The 7,756-nt window shown below is 45.8% G+C and overlaps 1 pseudogene; it reads right to left on the reverse strand.

The window, feature by feature from the left end:
- Window positions 1-345: 345 nt before the first annotated feature.
- Window positions 346-5,938, reverse strand: LOC129694072 (uncharacterized; annotated as a pseudogene).
- Window positions 5,939-7,756: the final 1,818 nt, after the last annotated feature.

Raw genomic sequence — 7,756 nt, forward strand, 5'->3', positions numbered from 1 at the left:
AATAATAATAATAATAATAATAATAATAAAAATAATAATATTGCGCAGTTAGTGGCTATAAGTGTGTGGTGGAATATTGCTCTGGGGGAACGGTTTGCATTGTGGGGACGGGTGAGTGGTGGAATATTCCGTTTTGGAATGGGTTGCGTTGTAGGAGCAGGTCTCCCGTGTGTCTGGGACACAACGGGTCCCACTTAGTCTAGTCATTAATACAATAATGCCATTTTATGAACGTTTGAAGTCAGACCAACAGGCCTATGATATTATTTTATTTTGCCTCGCTCACTTTTTTTGAATTATAAATTTTGATACAAGTACCATATAACCATATATAACCATATAACAATTACAGCACGGAAACAGGCCATCTCGGCCCTACAAGTCCGTTCCGAACAACTTTTTTCCCTTAGTCCCACCTGCCTGCACTCATACCATAACCCTCCATTCTCTTCCCATCCATATGCCTATCCAATTTATTTTTAAATGATACCAACGAACCTGCCGACACCACTTCCACTGGAAGCTCATTCCACACCGCTACCACTCTCTGAGTAAAGAAGTTCCCCCTCATGTTACCCCTAAACTTCTGTCCCTTAATTCTGAAGTCATGTCCTCTTGTTTGAATCTTCCCTATTCTCAAAGGGGAAAGCTTGTCCACATCAACTCTGTCTATCCCTCTCATCATTTTAAAGACCTCTATCAGGTCCCCCCTTAACCTTCTGCGCTCCAGAGAATAACGACCTAACTTATTCAACCTTTCTCTGTAACTTAGTTGTTGAAACCCAGGCAACATTCTAGTAAATCTCCTCTGTACTCGCTCTATTTTGTTGACATCCTTCCTATAATTGGGCGACCAATATTGTACACCATACTCCAGATTTGGTCTCACCAATGCCTTGTACAATTTTAACATTACATCCCAGCTTCTATACTCAATGCTCTGATTTATAAAGGCTAGCATACCAAAAGCTTTCTTTACCACCCTATCTATATGAGATTCCACCTTCAAGGAACTATGCACGCTTATACTCAGATCCCTCTGTTCAACTGTATTCTTCAATTCCCTACCATTTACCATGTACATCCTATTTTGATTTGTCCTGCCAAGGTGTAGCACCTCACATTTATCAGCATTAAACTCCATCTGCCATCTTTCAGCCCATTTTTCCAAATGGCCTAAATCACTCTGTAGACTTTGGAAATCCTCTTCATTATCCACAACACCCCCTATCTATATCATCTGCATACTTACTAATCCAATTTACCACACCTTCATCCAGATCATTGATGTACATGACAAACAACAAAGGGCCCAACACAGATCCCGGAGGCACCCCACTAGTCACCTGCCTCCAACCCGATAAACAGCCATCCACCATTACCCTCTGGCTTCTCCCATTCAGCCACTGTCGAATCCATCTTGCGATTCCTGTATTTATACCCAACAGTTGAACCTTCTGAACCAACCTTCCATGAGGAACCTTGTCAAATGCCTTACTAAAGTCCATATAGACAACATCCACTGCTTTACCCTCGTCAATTTCCCTAGTAAGCTCTTCAAAAAATTCAAGAAGATTGGTCAAACATGACCTTCCAGGCACAAATCCATGTTGACTGTTCCTAATCAGACCCTGTTTATCCAGATGCTTATATATATTATTTCTAAGTATCTTTTCCATTAATTTCTCCACCACTGAAGTCAAACTAACAGGTCTATAATTGCTAGGTTTACTCTTAGAAACCCTTTTTAAACAATGGAACAACATGCGCAGTACGCCAATCCTCGGGGACTATTCCCGTTTCAAATGAAATACATCGATAGATGCTCCTGAACACATCGTCAGTGATGTAACCTGGGGTCATTGGGTGTTTCGGGTCTTTCAACGTCAGACACCCTCACCCAGGCGACCCAGCCGTGGTTGATCGACCACGACTTGTGTTCAGATGGCATTCGCTCCTCCGCAAGGACCTCCTCTCCTGATCCAGAGCCATCTCGAGGCCTTCTCCGCTGCCTCTGTGGTGTTCTTGATGGCCTTTCTCCTCGCCACTCCGTTGATGCCCAGTGCACTCAAGGCTTTGTAGAGCGATTGCCATGCAATACCTCTGCAGCCAACCTCAATGGGCATACATCTTGCCTTCCAGCTCTGCTTGCGGCAGTCTTTGACCAGTTTTTCATATTTGGCCATATTCCTCTCGTGGACCTTCTCCCACGGCACTGTCAGTTCCAACAAGACGATGTTTTTGGTCGCCTCTGAGACCAGGAGGATATTTGGCCTCAGGGTGGTCGTGGCAATGTGCTGTGGGAACTTCAGCTGTTTTACCAGGTCTACGGAAAGCTGCCAGTCCTGCGCAGTCGCCAGGATTCCTGACAGATTCCTGGCTGCTGTGGTTCTTGGCAGCTGCACTCCGGCCTTCACGAAGGTGATCATCTGGGTGGTGGGGCGTTCTCGTCTGCAGCTGCTGATTCCCATGCTGATGGCTTCTGCAATAGGTTTGAGGACCTGGTCGTGACGCCATGTGTACCGGCCCTGCCCAAGAGCCTTTGGGCAACAGCTCAGGATGTGTTCCAACGTCCCCTTGCCTGAGCATTGCGGGCAATCTGGAGATTCCGCTTTGCCCCAGATGAAGAGGTTAGACGGGCTGGGCAGGACATCATACACTGCCTGGACCAGGAACTTGATGCGCTGCGGTTCAGCCTGGCAGAGCTCAGTCCATATGACTTTTCGGTCCATGGCCTGCTCCCACCTTGTCCAGGCTCCCTGCTGCCTCAATCCAACTGCTCTGGTACACCTCTCCTAGTCCACCACTGCCCTCACTTCCTCTTGGACCAGCCTGCGCCTCTCCTTCCCCATGGCCTTGTTAAACTGGGGAGATGGGAAGATTCCCAGGCCAGCTCTTCCCCGAGTCACTACCCGGACTCTGTGGCGTATCCGAGACTCTGCTTGCAGCACGGCTTCACCGGCTCTCCACTTCCTCCCAGTCTTCACCTCCACCCCTGCTTGAGCCACCTTGGGGTCGCTGGAGTCCCTGTACAGCATCATCTCTCTGGCCCGAGTCACCTTAAACTCCTCCTCCAGGGACTTCAGGGGCAGCTGGAGCTTGGTGTTATTTCCGTAAAGGGCGATGCTGCTAAGGGTCCTGGACATCCCCGCCACCTTCTGAGAAAGCTGCTGACTTTCCTCTCCAATCTCTCTACGATGGATTTTGGGACTTCGTAGACAAGCAGTGGCCACAGTATCTTTGGCAGGATACCATGCTGGTAAATCCATGCCTTGAACTTGCCGGGAAGCCCCGACCGGTCCACTGCTCCCAACCACGTCTTCAGCTCCCGACAGGTTGCCTGGGCAGATGCTTTATCCTTCAGGCTGCTGTTAAACACCTTGCCAAGACTCTTCACTGGCCTTTTGGAGACAATTGGGATTGGTGTCCCTTCTATGCTGAAGCGGAACCTGTCCATGACTTTGCCGTTCTTTAGCACAAGTGACCTTGATTTTCCTGGCTTAAACCTCATTCTTGCCCATCCAATCAGTTTCTCAAACCCCTGCAGTGCCTCCTGGCACTGACTCAGTGGTGACAGTCAGGTCGCCCATGTAGGCTCTGGTTGGTGGTTGGCGCATTCCTGACTTGGTCCGAGGCCCCCAGCACTCTGACTTAGCATACTTGACGATCATGTTCATCGCCAAGGCAAAAAGGATCACATAGATGGTACAACCTGTGATAATCCCAACCTCCAGTCTGTGCCACTCTGATGTTACTGATCCCGATGAGACTCTCATGCTGAACTGGTTGCAATAGTCCAGGGTGAGATCTGCCCCTTGGGCCGGCACATGATGCTTGGCCATGACTGTCTGGATCAGCTTGTGCGGGATGGAGCCGTAGGCGTTGGCCAGGTCAAGCCAGAGCACTGTCAGGTCTCCCTTGTCCTCCCTGGCTTCTCTGATGAGTTGGGTCACCACTCCCGTGAGCTCTTACACCCCGGCACTCCGGATAAGCCTCCCTTTTGCACTGAGCTGTCGATGTAGCCATTGCTGGAGAGGAAGTTGGTCAGCCGCCTCGCCAATATGCTGAAGAAAATCTTGGCTTCAACGCTTAGCAAGGAGATGATTCTGAACTGATCGATCTTCTTGGAATCTTCCTCCTTTGGGATCCAGACTCCTTCAGCGAATCGCCACTGCTGCGCCACTTTTCCTCTCCTCCAGATGACTTTCAGGATCTCCCACAGCCATTTCAGTAACAAGGGGCAGTTCTTGTAGACCCGGTAGGGGACTCTGCTCGGGCCAGGGGCTGAGCCAGCTCTTGCTCTCTTCACAATGTCCTGGACCTCTTTCAGGAGTGGCTCTCTACTATCAAACTCCTTGATGGGTGGAGGTGTTTTTTTCAGGATGTTGCACTGGGCCAGCTGCTGCTGCCTGATGGGGTCACTGTAGGTCGTCTGGATGTGTCGGTCGATCTCCTCCTTAGAGCAAGCCAAACTCCCACTGCACGTCTGCCCGAGTAGTTGTTTGGTGAAGCCGAAAGGGTTGGCTATGAAGGATGCTCGCTTCCTGGCTCTTTCCTTCCGGCGACTTCGGTGCCACTCAGCTCTACGGAGGGTCATCAGCTTCTACCTCAGGACGGTTCTTAGCTCAGCCAAGGGGGGACATTGCTCTTGCCTGGCCTCTTTATACTGCTTCTTGAGGGACTTCAGCTCCTGCCGTATCTTGTGGTTCTTCGTTGCTCGTTGGTTCATGGTGAAAGGTGTTCTGGCCGGCTTCTTCTCCACTTCTCCAAACCTCCCCAACGCTAGGCTGATGATGATTGTCGTCGCCGTCCGCAGCCTTCGGTCCACGTAACCCTTCGCAGTTTCTTCTAGCACCTTGTCGACATCCTCGTCGAACTGATGCCAGACTGCCGTCTTGCTGGCCTGAGGTCATTTGACTCGAACCTTCTCCGGAGAACTGTTCCGAGGGACTCGTTGCACCACTTGGAGGCTTCGGGCTCTATGGGGTGATTCCGGGCCCGGCTCCTCCTGCGTCTCACCAGGTAAAATACCTGTACGTTGTGACACGCCCTGTCCCTCCAAACACATCATCCGGGTCTGGTGAATCTTCAGGCCTCGGCGGTTCTTGCAAACATTACCACATCTGCATTTGATACTCATAGTCGGTTGCCCATTGCCATGTCGTTAACCTTTGATCCGTCCAATTGAGGTGCTCATCCTGCACCCCTCTCGGGCACCCCTGGGGGTAGTTTTCCATGTGTTTTTCTGTAGCGTGATTTGGGTCTCCTCCTCTCAGATGATGCGGTATGGGTTGCCAACCCGCCCCGGCCCGGATGCCCTCTTTCCGAGCTGTCCACTGTCTCTCCAGTCGTCACCACCCTATTCTTGGTTGTCAACCAGTCTATTCCTGGTCGCCACTGGTTTCACCAGCACAGTGATTGATACAAATACATCGATAGATGCTCCTGAACACATCATCAGTGATGTAACCTGGGGTCATTGGGTGTGTCGGGTCTTTCAACATCAGACACACAACAAAATTCACCCAGGCGACCCAGCCGTGGTTGATCAGACCACGACTTGTGTTCAGGCGGCATTCTCTCATCCCCATGGACCTCCTCTCCTGATCCAGAGCCACCTCGGGGCCTTTTCCGCTGCCTCTGTGGTGTTCTCGATGGCCCTTCTCCTTGCCACTCCGTTGATGCCCAGTGCACTCAAGGCTTTGTAGAACTATTGCCCTGCAAAACCTCTGCAGCCAACCTATTTTTATTAGAAGCAATGCACAGTGTTATAAACCGCGGCATATGACACAATACATTATTGCACATCTTCCATTTTAATTTTGACAAAAATGAAATAGAAAGAGAGAAAAAGAGCAAGAAAGAGAGAGAATGAAAGAGCTAGTGAATGTGTAAACGCCTAAACCACCAAATAGTGTAGTTGCCTAGTGAATAAGTAAAAACGTGAAAAAAAAGAAAAAAGTAAAAAAAGATCAAAACGAAATATAATTTTAAAAAAAATAGAAAAAAAGACCAAAAACGCGTTGATATACCTATTTCGTTTCTCACCACACCGATCACCCTGTCTGTAAATCGGTTTAATTCCGAATTTGTGTTGCGCCATATTATGCTTGTAATGAGTCAATGAAAATCTTTAAAAATTGTTCAGATTTTCCTGCTAAGACTAGTCTCATATCTTCACGATGTAGCGTCTCAGGCATGCTTGTGATCCTCATTTTAAGTTGGGGTGGATGCATTTTCTCCAAATTTAAGTGTGCGGTTTTTTTTGTTGCCATTATCAGGGCGTAATTGAGGAAACGTCTTTGAAATATTGATAGCTCTGAACAGGCTCATGTTCCAGAAATAATCAATTATGCATGGGGTTCCAGTTTTATGTTTTAATAACTTTGAGAAGATTTCAAAAATGCCTTTCCAAAATTCATGAAGTTTTATGCAAGTGGCAAAGGAGTGTGTTATATCTGCTTCTTGAGATAGACATTTGTCGCAGATAGGAGATAGATTTGGTAACATTTTGTACAATTTAGTTTTTGAGTAATATAGTCTGTGTTGTATTTTACATTGGAGTAGAATATGTCTTACATTAATCGAACAATCATGTATATATAGGAAATATTATTCTCATCTGTCTTTGGAGATTTTTAGGCTTAATCCCTGTTGCCACTCTCTTCTAATTACATCTGACGATGGTGTTCTATATTTAGAAATATGTATTACAAGTAAGATATTAAATTATTTGACTGCGTTTCTATTTATACCTTCGTCTAATCTGGCAACATAGTTTGGTGTTCGTGGCTATATGTTTTCAATTAACCTCGAATTTGAAGATATCTAAAATAGTGATTACCTTTCGGACTGTATTTCGATTGTAATTTCTGTAATGATAAGAGGTTTTCCATATCGTACAAATCTCCAACCTTTTTAATTCCTAGTATTTCCCAATGAATAAACGTTGTATCTATAATAGATGGTTTGATCGACGGGTTATTAGCTATTGGAGACAGAATAGACAGAGTTCTAAGTTCTACCTATTGGAGAAAGAAGAGATAGATTTATTTGTTTAAGATTAAATTTTACTTGCCTCCAGATTCGTAAAGTGCATGAATAATCGGGTTTTTCTTGTTTATTGTATTCTTCAACTTTATTGGGGAGAGAATGATCGCGCTTATGTTAAACGCGAGCAATCCACTCTCGCCATTACTAACCAACCTACCTGTTGACATGAAATATTCAGCCAGTGAATTACATTTTAAAATAATCGTTGTCCAATAATAGTACAATAAATTGGGGAGCGCCAGTACACCGATTTATTTGGATTTACATAAATGTCGCCTATGAATTCTGTGCGATGTATAATCCCAAATAAAATTTGTAATCTAGGAATAAATTTTTAAAGAAAGTTTTAGGGAAATACAGCGGTATTGAATGAAATAAATAGAGAATTTGTGGTAGGAAAATCATTTTAATGGCATTTATTCTGCCTATTAAAGGCATAGGAAGTGTTTTCCAGAATTGAATAAGAGCGTTTAATTTAGTAGCTAAGGGCAGGAGGTTTGCATCGAATAAATAATTATATTTCCGTTTACTTGGATACCCAGATACTTAAAAATTTCTGTCGCAATTCTAAAAGCAAATTTTAAAAGGAGTGTGGACTCTTGGGGTTTTATCGCCATTATTTCACTTTTATTCCAGTTTATTCTGTATCCTGAGAAAGAACCGAATTCCTCTATGAGATTTAATATATTTGGTATACTAACGA

Source organism: Leucoraja erinacea, unplaced genomic scaffold (genome assembly GCF_028641065.1).
Source record: "Leucoraja erinacea ecotype New England unplaced genomic scaffold, Leri_hhj_1 Leri_532S, whole genome shotgun sequence".
NCBI lineage: Eukaryota > Metazoa > Chordata > Chondrichthyes > Rajiformes > Rajidae > Leucoraja > Leucoraja erinaceus.